Below are 14183 nucleotides of genomic sequence, written 5' to 3'. Positions count from 1 at the left end.
TGCCAAGTTACTCAGGCTTTATGCCGTATGCTGCCCAACCTAGGAAACCATTCTGAATAGTAGGGTGGGAAAGCAATTGATTTAAGAGCCAGCATGACATCTTAGCAGAATCTTTCCATTCCCCTGGGCCTCCTTTCTAAGAAACCCTACAGTGTGGCCATCTTTTCTGGCTGGGACTGGGGAGTCTTATCAAGTCCCAGGCTTGAGTGCTGACCTGCAGAGCCACTCTGCTGCTCACTCCCTGCACAGGTCAGAGCTGTGATAGAACTGCAGTAAAGGAGACATGAGATTGAATCTGTGGGGACACTTCCAAGACAGGTTTTCCTGCCCTATTAAGAAGTGATGCATAAGGAAGACAATCCTTTCCTGCCTCTGAACAAGCATCAGTGAGGGAATGACTTGGAGTTGCTGCCTCCTGGCAACCACTGGTTGGGGAAGAAGCTTGGCAGAGGATGGCAGAACTGAGAGTCACAAGAAACCCATGAAATGCTGAGCTTTTCTGGAACCACCCTGCCCTTGGAGTTTTTGTCACCTGGGATGGTAACCAGCTTATTGTTCTATGCCTTTGCAGCCTGTTAAGCATTCTAGCAGCTCTAAGTGCAGAGCCACTGCAATGCTGCCAATGCCTCAGATGAGCCAATCTCCTGGGCTTTGGTGGTATCTGAAGTCCCCTTGAAGAAAAGACAAAAAGTTTTGCATTACACATCAGAAGCCAGGGAGTCTCTAGTTCACAGAGGAAGTCAAATCAAGAACTTCGCTGTGAGGGACTTGGATAAGCACATGTGCTCAAAGAAGCTGGATGATCCCACTGATGGGAGAACAGACAAATCCACACAGAGAGAAAGAAGATTAGGGGTGCAGGGACTGTGTGGGGGGAGGGAATGGGGAGTGACTTCTAGGGGCTGTGGGGATTTCCTTTTAGGGAGCTGAGAATGATCTGGAATAGGCAGGGACAATGGTTGCAGAGCATTGTGACTATACCAGAAGCAACTTTACAGGAGTTAATGGTAAATTTTATCTTATGAGTACTTTACCACAGTAAAAGAAAAGCTGGGATAAACATGGTGGGCAATGACACATTAAGTAGAAGCATTGCTATTCATGAGTTAAATAAATCATTAAAGTTTTGATAATTTCCATGTTTTGATTTTTCAAAAGTTTTAGGTTAAATGGTGACTACAACATATGTTGTCAATTTACTGCTTATGTTTATTCTCTTTTCAGTTTTACTGAAATAAATTGTTCTTAAGACAATAAATATAGCACTTGCTTTTGGCAGCTGTATAACTGTTATGTCCTAAGGGCTATTGATCAGTTATGAACGTTTATTAAGAACTTAATATACACCAGCACTGACCCTGACACCAAACAGGTGAAGCCCTTGAGTTGCTTAAGAAAAATCTTGTCTGAAGATGAAAGTGTTGATCCTGCAATATATGCCTGTTTAATGGAAAACAGTTATACAAATAGGAAAATTTATTGACCCATGGTGGAGTGAGATAAAAATATTTAGCTGTAATTGGGAATAAATATGAGGTTTTGATTTGTATATTTCAAGTTATATAGGAAGCAGGGATTAACATGGCCAATATATTAGGCAGTCCGTTAGGGTAAAGCAAAATTTTCAATTCCAATTCAATATGGTTGGTCAGTATAGAAACAGTCTATACTGTTATAGACTAAGCTAGCTGAAGAGGTGCACAGCTGAAAGCATACCTATAAGTTATCGCTAAGGCAAAGAGACAAGTCACAAAGATGCTAAGGTACAGAGAGACTTGGCCAAAAATAAATAATCCTTTCATGTCTATGTAAAAGCAGAGCAGCAATATCCTAGAACACTGAGTATTACAGCTGAAAAGGTTAAGATTTCATTAACTTATTTAAGTGAAATGAGTGATATATTTGAAGCAGTTACTGTTTCTCAGTGAGGATTAATAATTTTATTTCCCTGAAACATTTATTTAGGAATGTAGATGAAAGTTGACCAAAGAAGACCAGAAGAAATGGAAGGTTGCTTGGAGAAGCTGACCTTCCAAATTGGGCTGGAATCTGAGTACTTTTTCATTTCACCTGAAATGTACTTGGTTTTAACAACATCTCTTTCAGAGGGCATGTGCTCTGATGTCCTAAATGTGAAACAACTTCAGGTGGACAGGGGTCATCTTCATCAAAATTTGCTGTGTTTTGAGTCTCTGTCTCTGGAAGTGTTAACCTGAGGATGCCTGTGAAACCACTTCTGTCTGTAATAAACTTTCCACCTTAGATGAGGGCAAAGGAACCATTATGATGCAAATTTTCTGCTAGGGCTTGGGGCCTCCCAGTTCATAAGTTAGCAGCGTGTGGATAAGGAAACTCTTTCTGATATTTAAACACAAGATTGGATCTCAATAGCTGTTGGGAAGGATGTTTTCTTGTTTTGAGTGATGGGCAGGCCCTGTGGCTGAGTTTCTCCATTTCTGAGTATGGAGAGAACATGCACTCTCTGAGTGTCTGTAACTCCAGCAGTCTTCACATCCCAGGCAAGGGGGTTTCCTTGCCTCCTGGGGGGCACAGCTGACCCTCTCTGTTTTCTCTCCTTTGGGACAACCTCGCTTTGGTTTCAATGCGGAAGGAGAAGGCAGGGTCAGAGGCTTGTCCAGGCACCTGGCTTGCCCCTCCCTGCCTTGGCCAGGCCCCAGCAGTCTGTGGGGTCCACAGGGCCAGCTCTTGGCCAAGACCCAGAACCCGGGGCATTTTAGTAGACCCAATGGCAAATGCTCTGATGTGGGCCAGAGGGCAGCCAGGGACCTACTCCTGCCCAGGACCTCTGTCCCCTGGGGTGTGGGAGGAGCTGCAGATAGGGACATCCCAGGAGGGCCCTTGGATGATGATTCCAGAGCCCCTCACTTCCTCTCAGAGCTGAGATTGGGTCCCTTCTTAAGCCTGCCTCACTGCCGCCCCTTCCCTGAAGGTGTCCTGCAGGCTAACCTACCACAAACTTAACGAAATGACCTTCTCCCATGTTCTGTCTTCAGTAAAGATGTCACAAATCACTCCAGCCAGAGTGTGCTGCACTTGCAGCTAAAATTAATGGGACTCTTCGATTGTTCTAGACCATGCCTACTAGAGAAATTCCTTCCAGAGACAGGAGTACACTGATGAAATTTTATCATTCCACTAAATATTTAAAAATATTTCCTATTATTCAAGTCATCCTAATATTGTATTCTAACTTGAGTAATATATAAAAAATATCTCTACCACTACATTGAATATTTGGTTTAATGAAACATGTACCATTTAAGTGAAGTGTTTTATTGAGGGGCCTCTTCCCACACCCTTGACAACTGGGAAGGAAGCTCATGCTACAGGCCCAGCATTCACCATGCATCTTGTCTGCTTTATGTGACAGCATCTGGATGGGCAGGCAAAGTCCAGAGATGCCACACTAAAGCCTTGGGAAGTCTGATGTGCTGCACACTCATTGCTTGCTTTCTAAGTGTATTAACTGTGGGATTAAATTAAATAGCAAGAACCCATAATACTATTTTCTTTTTTGTAACATTAATTGTATTTCATAATATTAATCATAACAGCTATATTTACTGTAAAATACTTAATGCATTCAGAAAATATCAGGAAAGGAACAAATATCACCATTGTGCTAGTCAGGGTTCTCTAGAGAAACAGAACCAACAGAGGGCATCTGTACATATGCAGTTTATAAAGATGTCTCATGCAACCGTGGGGATGGAAGAGTCCAAAACTCACATGGCAGGCTGTGAAGTCTGGACGAACTCCACAGGAGAGGCTCGCTGGCTTAGGAAGCAGTGAAAGAGTCTCTCTTCTTCTTAAAAGCCTTCAACTGCTCAGATTATCTCATTGTGGGAGACACTCCTTAGTTGATCGAAGATGTAATCAGCCACAGAGGCAATCAACTGACTGATGACTTCATACACAAGCCTTCTGGTTTATCAACCACCACGCAATATCCTTACAGCAATGGTCAGGCCAGTGCTTATCTGACCAGATAACTGGACACATCACCTGGCCAAGCTGACACCAGAACCTACCATCACAACCATTAGTCCCATATTCTAGGGAAAAGCACTGTAAAATTTGGTACACTTCCTTTCAGTCTCTCTCTCTCTCTCTCTCTCTCTCTCTCTCTCTCTCTATATATATATATATATATATATATATATATATATATATATATATATATATAAATCACAAAATTGAGACCATTCTTCATATGTGCTTTTGTGTCCTGCTTTGTCATAACTCTGTAGTGCCTTTTACATTATTAATTTTAAAGATTCTGGAAATCATTTGTTGCTGAAGTTTCTGCTAGGACACGGCAATATTCTAGGAGGTTATTAGCATTTGTTCCCACTGCTACATTCTCCATGTGTAGAGCCGAGCTGTGTCTTCTGGCCTCTCCTGCCAGCTACCTGCAGAAAGGTGAATGTCTCTGCTCTCCTGCCCCTTGGCCCTCTGCAAGCCAGGGCCATGGGTGTGTGAGAGCCACTCAGCAACTTTGTGCCACCCAGTACATTTTGGAATCTTCTTGGGGCAACTGGGTCCCCAGGGCTGATGCGAACAGATGAGACACATATACTATAGCTGATTCTATCCTCAGCTCCATCACCCCACTAATGGGCTCCCCAGCTGGGAAAGAGAACCTTGGTGTCTTTTCCTAAAAAGCCAGCAGAAAAGGAAACATTTAACCAAATTTTCTTCTTACTCTTCAATATCATCCAATGATATGTTTCAATGATATACACATAGAATCCATTTGAGAAACATTTTATTTTTATGTTGACTGATTTTACCCAAAGCTACACCACCTTAATGAAAAGTAAAGCATTCAGCTCATTAGCTAGATTTGGAGATTTTAAAATAAAATGTATAAAAACTTCAATTTACTTGTGGAATTCACCTGAATCATTAAACAAGATAAAATGAAAATTTCACCCCTTCTTCCAGTGCACTGTCATTGTGTCGGTGTAATTTTCCCTCTTTTGCATCTCCTCCTGAAGGTATTTTATTGCCACACTCTTCATGGTTATGAAGAAGTGTTGCCCATCTGGTGTCATTTCTCAGCTTCCAGGAACAATCACAGCCCCGTCCACTGGCAGGCAGGTGTGGGCCTCTGGTCCCAGGTGGGACTGTGCATTGGAAGTTCAGTAATGGAATTGGATGTCTGTGGTCACCACCTGTGGGGTGCACTCTGCCCTTGTAGGTCAGTCAATCTGGGGATGGCCCAGAACCAAGTGGGTCATGGAGGGCACTTATCCCAGAAATGGAATTTAGCAGGGGGAGGGGAGTGGGAGCAGGTGAGCACAGGTGCACACAGGTCCCCAGCACAATCCCCATAGGTGAGTTCAGGTGTAGGTGGGTCCCCATCAACTCCCACAGGTGAGCACAGGTGCAGGCAGGGTCCCCAGCAGCTCCCACAGGTGAGCACAGGTGCAGGTGGGTCCCCAGCAGCTCCCACAGGTGAGTGCAGGTGCAGGTGTATCCCCAGAGCAGCTCCCACAGGTGAGTGCAGGTGCAGGCAGGTCCCCAGCATGCAGCCTCACAACTGAGTGCAGGAGCAGGTGGGTCTCCAGCTGCACATCAGGAAGGCTAAGGCCCTGATGCCTCGGGTGGAGTCAGGGCAGCCTGGCGAGCTGGTGGTTTTGGTGGTTTGCTTAGGAACAAATCACAGAGTACAAATGGATGAGATCATCCAGGTTGTCTAAAGGTGACCAGCTCTGAACTCGTTATGCAGTAAGCTGTCAGAAAATTAAAGGGCTTGTGATAGAGAAGAATGAACACTGGTGATCATGTTTCTAAGCATATAAATTGACATACTGTTTTAGTCACAGAGATTATGCACCTTGATTATTTCGTTCATTGTTAATAAATTACAATGAATGATGAAAACTTTCTCCAAGCTTTTTATTCTTTTCTTGGCATACAAAGAAAAGGATAAGTCAGAGGATGTTTTTTCTAACACTGAAAAGAAGTGCTATTTGGAATGCTGAAAACAGCTCTTGATAATTTCAACGTTTTCTAGGCAAAAAGTACACTTAGGTCTTCTAAACCCTTTATCATATCTTTAGAAATATCATGTAGGTTCTGGGGCTGTGACAAAGGAGAAATGATCAGTTATTTCTGTCAGATGGCAGCATACAAGTGAACACCCCCTTCTAACTTCTTCTGTTCACTCCATGATCTCAGACCAAATCCATTAACTTATCCTGGTCAGAAATGACAGCTGAAAACATCTGACTTTCATGGTCTCTGCTTCAGCATGTCTGAGTCCATTGGGCACTTTTGGTAGAAAACAGGTGCTCAAGAAGTATCATTTAAACTAGAAATCTGTGAGGCGTGGTTGATTTCAGGGTACCTGTCTCCACAAGCTTAGACTTTTTCTACCTCTGCTTGAGCCTTCCCACTTCTTTTCTGATGTGTCCTCTTTCTTTTTCTTGTGGATGCTGCCAGGCCAACATTTCCATGCACAACTCTCGACATGCTATTCCTGGTTCAAAAACATTTAATGCCTCTGCAAAGAGTTCCCAAATGGCAAGTGAGAAGGCACAGTCTCCATAAGACTTAGGAGTTTTTTAAAATTATTTTGGCTTGCAAAAACTGCCACAATGCAATATACCATTGGGTTGGCTTTTACAATGGAGATTTATTAGTTAACAAATTTACAGTTTGAAGGCCATAAAAATGTCCAAATGAAGGCATCAAGAGGAAAATACCTTCTCTGAGGAAAGGCTGCTGGCATCTGGGGTTCCTTTGTCACATGGGAAGGCACATAGCTATATCTCCTGGTTCTCTTTGTCTCTAAGTTCTCTCCAAGCATCTCTGGGTGTTTTTCTCTTTCTGTATTCTCTCTTGTTGCTTCTGCCTTTTATCCTCTTGTAAAGGGCTCAGGTAAAGGATGAAAACCTATCTTGCACTGGTGGGTCACATCTCCAGGGAAACAACCTAATGAAAAGGTCCTACCCACAACAGATCTGTCCTGCAGGAAAGGATGAAAAGGTGCACAACAGCTCCAAACCAACGCAATGGTCCCAGCACACCCCCAGTTTTGCTAGTTTGCTGGCAGGACTCACAGAGCTCCTTGGAAGCTCTTATGCTCCTGGTTCATTAGGGAAAAGGTCACAGATTAAAATCAGCCAAGGGAAGGGAAGGTTGGGATAGGGTCTGAGAGGGTTCCAATGTGGAACCTCCCTTCAAGAAGCTGAGACAACAAGAGATGGCTGCCAACCTGGGATGCACACCCAGCTTTGGGTCCAGACTTGTCACTGAAGCTCACTTACCTGTTGCCCACAGGGCTGGCCTTTGGCTCTTGCCCCCCCTGGAGGCTATCCAAGTACTGTAGTGGCCTGTTCCTCTGGAGGTTGGAACTGACACCACTGGCCAAAGTCACATTGTTGGACTGTCTGGTGACACTCCCAAGTGGCAGTTAGATTCAGGCATCAACTTGGCTAGGTGAAGATGCCTAGTTCTGTTGCTGTGGACATGAGCCAATGGCATGTGAACCTCATCTGTTGCTGATTATCTCTGCAGTTGGCTAGGAGGTGTGCCTGCTGCCATGAATGATGTTTGATTTAATTAGCCGGATGCTTAAAGGAGAGAGCCCAATATAGCGCAGCCCAAACAGCTCAGCATACCTCATCCCAGGACTCACAGCTCAGCCCAAGCCTTTGGAGATGCAGAAAGTAATCACCCTGGGGAAAGTTGCTGGAACCCAGAGGCCTAGAGAGAAGGCCAGCAAAGATTGCCCTGTGCCTTCCCACATAAGAAAGAATCTCAGTTGAAATTTAACTGCCTTTCCTCTGAAGAACTATACATTAACTAAATAAATCACCTTTTATTGAAAGCCAATCCATCTCTGGTGTGTTGCATCCTGGCAGTTAGCAAACTAGAACACCCAGGCACAAGGAGACAAAAATTGCAGCTCTTTGGTGAGGCCATTCCCTGCTGCAGTCCCCTCAGACTGAAGGCCAGTTCCTGGGTGACACCAGCCCTGCCCACTGCAGCACCTCTCCAGGCCCCTCGGGCATGGCCTGTGCCACCCCTGGGTCCCACCTTGCCCCTGCCTGCTTCCAGGCTGTTCAGCCTCTGCTGCATCTCAAGCCATGATGGTTCCCTTTGACCTCAAGGACAGTTCCTGCCATGGCAATTTCCTGAAGTCCCACCACATGCTCGCTCCTCCCTTGAACCCAATCGCATGGTTACATGGCCATGGTCATGGGAACAACTGGGGCTCTGTCCACACTGGATGCTACACTGTGGGGTTCTCAAGGTGCTAATGCACTTTTCTCCCATTTCCACCTGGGCAGGACTCCATGCAGTGTCGGGTACCCACAGGTGCACAAAACAAGTCTTTAAATGAAATTTCCATTTATCCTTTATGATACTTTATTAAAATGCTAATGTCCCTGGGGAGCCTTTCTTCTTTCCCACTTAAAGCAAAATTATTTCCAGAAAGCATTTTTAATTTTAATTTAACATTAAATGTATTGTTCACAGATATAATACACACGTGTCACTTGAAAGCTTCAATAGTGTAAAAAGGCTTTTAACAAGAGCAGTGGTTCCTGGCCTCATCTCCATCTTCCCTGCTCCAAAGTAATCACTTTCAAACTTTTTAGCTCTTTCATGTGGTTTTTAATAAGAAGAGCTATTGGGCTCAAGTCCACTTTGATATAACCTTAATAATTCTGAAGCATTGTAAAACTATGAAATGAATTAAAAGATAATTTAAAATATGATATTAAAAGAAGAACCCTTGAAATGTCAAAAAGTAAAAACAAACAGTAATTCCGTTATCTAGAAATAATTTATGTGCATATAATGGTGTGTTACATTCTTTTTAAACAGAATTGAGATATTTGAATATACAGTTTGAATCAGGCCATCATAAAATTTTTTCAAAACACCTTTTTAAATTATTCATATTGTTTCTTAGTTTAGTTAACAAGACATCCATTACTGAACATTTTGATTGTTTCTAAATTTTCCCTCTTGTAAAAAAAGTCATGGTAAATATCACTACCATTATAGACAAACCTTTATTCAGAGGCCAGAAGAGCAGTCTGAGCTCTACCCCAGGAGTCGCGAGCCGCGGTGTGTGCTGACTCCTGTGCATCTCCAGAGTGATTTCCTGAGAACTTTCACCAAACCACAGTGAAGGACAGATTCCTGGTGAGATGTTCGGCTCTACAGTGGAATGATGGCATGTATTAGAAACTATTAATCATCTTCAGATGTCCCGAGACTACGGCCAGTGAGCTCATCGTGACCTGTGGAGATTCTAGAATGGATTCTTGAAGGAATGGCTTCCCAGTTATCGGGGAGGATCGCACATCAGCATCAATTGCCTCAGAACAAATTGATCATTTTTATTAAATCCAAACAGTACCTGAGATGGCACATGCTGGGCTAACATCATCATTTCAGTAGGTGTGCAGATTGCTGGACCACAGAATGATGGAGTGTTTCTAGGTTTCTATGAGGTAGCAAACTTGTGCCTGACACCCCTGGGGGTAATGTATACTTTAATAAGGCAGACCTGGTGTCTACACTCCAGAAATAGAGCTGAAGTGGGTGTCTGCAGGATTCCCATTCCACCAGCGTGGAGCACAGTCTCTGACTTGGAGACACTGGCACATGGCTTGAGGGAATCTTGCTGGGGAAAGTGCAGTGGGGGTTTAGGTACTGGGTGCCTCTTGGGGCTCCCTATCCTTAGGAGTTCTGGTCCTTAGTCTAAGACTCCTGCTGGATGACACATATCTTCAGCTCCCCAGTCATGGTCTCATGGCAGGTCATCAAAGGGTATGAAGAGAGAGAATAGAAGTGGGGGAAAAGTCTCCACCACAGGAAAAGTTGAGCAAAACACTGACAGTGACTTCGAAGTCCAGGCTAGCTTGTGTGCTCTCAAAGCCACCTTCTTGGGAGGCCACCAGGCTGATCTGCAGGGGGCAGTGCATCCCCAGCCATGGAGGCAATCCCAACAGGCCAAGATAAGAACTGGTCCAGGACACCTTACCTGAGGGCATAGGCTGGACTCAGACTGTTTAAGTTCCTGTATGTCTAGTGACTCCAACACAGTGACTCAGTGACCCAGAAGGAATGAGGATTTCCTGGTAAACCAGGACCCTGGGCCAAAGCTGACCACCCACCGTCTTCCAACTCCCAGGGAGAAAAGCAGCATTTTCTACCTCCAAACCCACAAGGCAGCAGGAGGGCTCTGGGCCTCAGAACTTCTGCTGGCTGCACTCTGGAGGAAGCAGTTGCCCAAGACTTTGAGAGTAGCTAATAGCATCCTGCTGACTTGTTGGCCTGGGGCCTGCCCCACCACCAGGCCTGGTTAGCGCTAAACACATGGAGTCTGGCTGGCTGGCTTCTGCAGGCTGGGTTGGGAGGCTGAGCCACAACCTGCAGTTTGGGGAAGTCACTGGGTCATGGCTATCCTCTTCGTTTTCTTGTGCCTGAAGCATCATTTTGAATAAACAGACCCTTTCCAGATATGAAAAATACTTCTGGGTCCTGCTTGCTGCTTTCTGTGCTCTGTTCTATCACATTCTGTCTGATTTCTGTATTTTGGGGGTGCATGGCTATGACTCATAGCATGGGGCAAATAGGTCATAACATTAAGAGTATTCCATTTTGGGGATGGTTGAAATTACAGGAATCTCTTCTGTGCCTTCTTATAGGTCTTTTCCTTGCAGCAATCAAGATTTTTAGAATTCCACAAAGAAATATTTCCATTCTTGGTCATGCTTGATATTATGCATCACTTAGAACTGTATGCACATAATTAAAACAAGCCAGAGATTCAGATACACTTAGAAAAATCAAGACTTCTGAACATGAGCACAGGAATACAAATTGGTATCTCTCACCACTGATGCCTCCATCTGTTTTCCCACCAATGACCACGTGTGTCTGCACAGACAGCAGGCATACACTAAAAGAACAGGCGCTGCCAACTGCAGCAGACCCCTGGATTCTCTATGGTGATTATTTCTTTAGGACAAACAAACATAAAATTCTTGGAGAAAAAAGTGTTCTTAAAATGAAATAACATTTTGAATACCAGTTTGGTTGCTGCATGATTAAAATTCACTGTGTTTCTTGTTTCCTTACTTAGAAACCACTGAGCTTGGAAATTTAGGATGTCACCTACTCGTTGAGCCTTCTCTTGGAGAAGTACCTATGTGGCTCCCTGCCTCCGAGATGTGCCTGCCCAGAGATGGGAAAGCTAATATCAGTCAGTTTCTGGTTTCTTGCTTGATTGACTGATTGAGTGGCAACAATTTCATCCTCTTGAGTAGCTGTCCCCTCTACCCCACCCTCACCCAAGCTGTCATTTCTTCTTGCCTGAATGAGCAACAGTCTTTGTAACTGCCTCCTCACCTTAATCTTGGTCCCTATAGTTTATTCTCCACACAGCAGCACAGGGAATTAAAAAAAAAGAAAAGGAAATGAGGTGATGGGATTCTCGTTCTTAAAATTAAGTAACACAGGGGTGCAACGGTCGCTCAGGGGCAGAATACTCACCTGCTATGTCGGAGACCTGGGTTTGATTTCCGGTGCCTGCTCATGTAAAAAAAAAAAATAATAATGCACTTCTAAGTAATTCATACATCAAAGATGAAAACACAAGGAAATTTGAAAAATATTTTAAATTCATTGAATATTGTCATGGTTAGGGACAGGTGTCAACTTGGCCAAGTTGTGGTACCTGTTCATCTGATTGGGCAAGCGCTGGCCTGTCTGTTGCAATGAGGACATTTCATAGGATTAGGTCATGATCACGTCAGCTACATCCACAGCTGATTCCATTTGTAATCAGCCAAAGGGGAGTGTCTCCTGCAATTAGTGATGCTAAATCCAATCATGGGAAGCCTTTTAAGGAGGACTCAGAGGAGACAGATTGCATTCCTGCTTTGGCTGGTGAGCCTCTCCTGTGGAGTTCATCCAGGCCATCCATTGGAGTCATTGGCTTCAGAGCCTGCCCTGTGGATTTTGGACTCTGCGTTCCTATGGTCACGTGAGACACTTCCATAAATTTTATATTTGCAAGTGTTCCCTGTTGATTCTGTTTCTCTAGAGAACCCTAACTAATACATCTTGATACCAGGAGTGGTTCTTAAGAAACAGAACTTAAAAATGGGTTTTTATGAATGGTTTTCTACTCTGACTGGACTCAGAGACACTAAGGACTCTGATTCCCGTAATCAGAATGACACTCCCAATCCATGGACTGAGTTGGCAAAGGAGATAGTCAAAATATCATCATTCGATTCTCCTAATGCTTCGCTTGTACGAAGCCAGACTCTGGGGGATAATGTTTTTGACACCTTTACAGAGTTTTGTAGAAATAAGAGTTATAGAGATGTTGGTTGGTTGTTGTTAGATACACTGTCTACATTAAAGGGTGAAAGGAATGGGCTTAAGGCTTCAAACAAGAAGCTTAAGTGCCGTCTGAAAGATGTAGAGGTTTCTATGAGTATCCTGAAGGAAAATTTTATTTTCTGTAGCTGTAGACTTGAGATCTCTGAAAATCAAACTCAGAATCTTATTGTTAGAGTAGCAACTTTACAACGTAAACTGAAATCTCAGTCTTGCATGGTGTCTGCCGTTAAAGTGAGGGCATTGATTGGAAAGGAGTGGGACCCTGAAAAATGGGATGGTGACATGGATTCATAATGATGTTAGGGGTGAGGTTGAAACCCTAGACCATGCTGAGCCTTCTTTAGATAACCCTGTAATAGTCTGCCCTGAGGACATAGCTGCCCCACCTCCAGCCTGCCTTGAGGAATTGGCCACCCAACCTCCTCCTGAAGGGATTAGCCCTAGAGTTATTAATCCTGTTTCACCAGATGAAACTGCAAATGAAAGCCCTGAAGCAAATGGCTTGGAAGATATTTCTAATTCTTTTCATGACCCACCCCCACCACCCCTCATTTCTTCTAGACCTATAACTAGACTAAAGTCCCAACAGGCCCCTAAAGGTGGGGTACAAAGTATCACACATGAGGAGGTACATTATACTCCAAAAGAACCATGTGAGTTTTCCAATTTATATAGACAGAAATCAGGGGAATATGTGTGGCAATGGATTTTAAGAGTGTGGGATAATGGTGGGAGGAATATAAGGCTGGATCAGGCTGGATTTATTGATATGGCCCACTAAGCAGAGATTCTGCATTCAATGTTATAGCTAGAGCAGTTAGAAAAGGTGTTAACAGCTTGTTTGGGTGGCTGGTTGAAACATGGATCAAAAGGTGGCCAACATTACCTGAGGTTGAAATGCCAGAAATGCCCTGGTATAATGTAGATGAGGGGATCCAGAGGCTTAGAGAGATTGGGATGTTAGAGTGGATTTATCATGCAAAGCCTGCTCTTACACCCCAGGAATGTCCAGAAGATGCACCTTTTACCAGAAACAGTTTGCTTTCAGCTGGCAAGGTCAGCAATATACTTTCACTGTACTACCTCAGAGGTATATCAACTCTCCAGCCCTATGTCATAATCTTGTTCGCAGAGACCTTGATCGTTTCTCCCTCCCACAAGACATCACACTGGTCCATTATATTGATGATATCATGTTGATTGGACCTAGTGAGCAAGAAGTAGCAACTACTCTAGATTTACTGGTAAGGCATTTGCATGTCAGAGGATGGGAGATAAATCCAACAAAAATACAGGGGCCTTCCACCTGAGTAAAATTTCTAGGTGTCCAGTGGTGTGGGGCATGTCGAGATATCCCTTCTAAGGTGAAGGATAAATTGCTGCATCTGGCCCCTCCCACAACCAAAAAAGAGGCACAACGCCTAGTTGGTCTTTTTGGATTTTGGCGACAACATATTCCTCATTTGGGTGTGCTACTCCAGCCCATTTATCGAGTGACCAGAAAAGCTGCTAATTTTGAGTGGGGACCTGAACAAGAGGAGGCTCTGCGACAGGTCCAGGCTGCTGTGCAAGCTGCTCTGCCACTTGGGCCATATGATCCAGCACATCCAATGGTGCTGGAAGTGTCAGTGGCAAATAGAGATGCTTTCTGGAGTCTTTGGCAGGCCCCTATAGGAGAATCCCAATGCAGACCCTTAGGATTTCGGAGCAAAGCCTTACCATCTGCTGCAGATAACTACTCTCCTTTTGAGAAACAGCTTTTGGCCTGCTACTGGGCC

General features: G+C 44.1%; 1 long non-coding RNA gene across 1 annotated transcript in view; it reads left to right on the top strand.

Moving 5' to 3' along the window:
* Positions 1-11462, top strand: part of LOC143679187 (uncharacterized) — a 63464-nt gene extending 52002 nt beyond the window's left edge. The window contains exon 3 of the long non-coding RNA XR_013173579.1: positions 11138-11462. This is a non-coding gene — a long non-coding RNA (uncharacterized LOC143679187). The remainder of the gene's footprint in view (positions 1-11137) is intronic.
* The last annotated feature ends 2721 nt before the right edge of the window (positions 11463-14183 follow it).

The sequence above is a fragment of the Tamandua tetradactyla genome, chromosome 4 (genome assembly GCF_023851605.1).
Source record: "Tamandua tetradactyla isolate mTamTet1 chromosome 4, mTamTet1.pri, whole genome shotgun sequence".
In the NCBI taxonomy this organism is placed as follows: domain Eukaryota; kingdom Metazoa; phylum Chordata; class Mammalia; order Pilosa; family Myrmecophagidae; genus Tamandua; species Tamandua tetradactyla.
The sequence above is the reverse complement of the archived record's forward strand: the minus strand, read 5'-3'. Positions and strand labels throughout refer to the sequence as shown.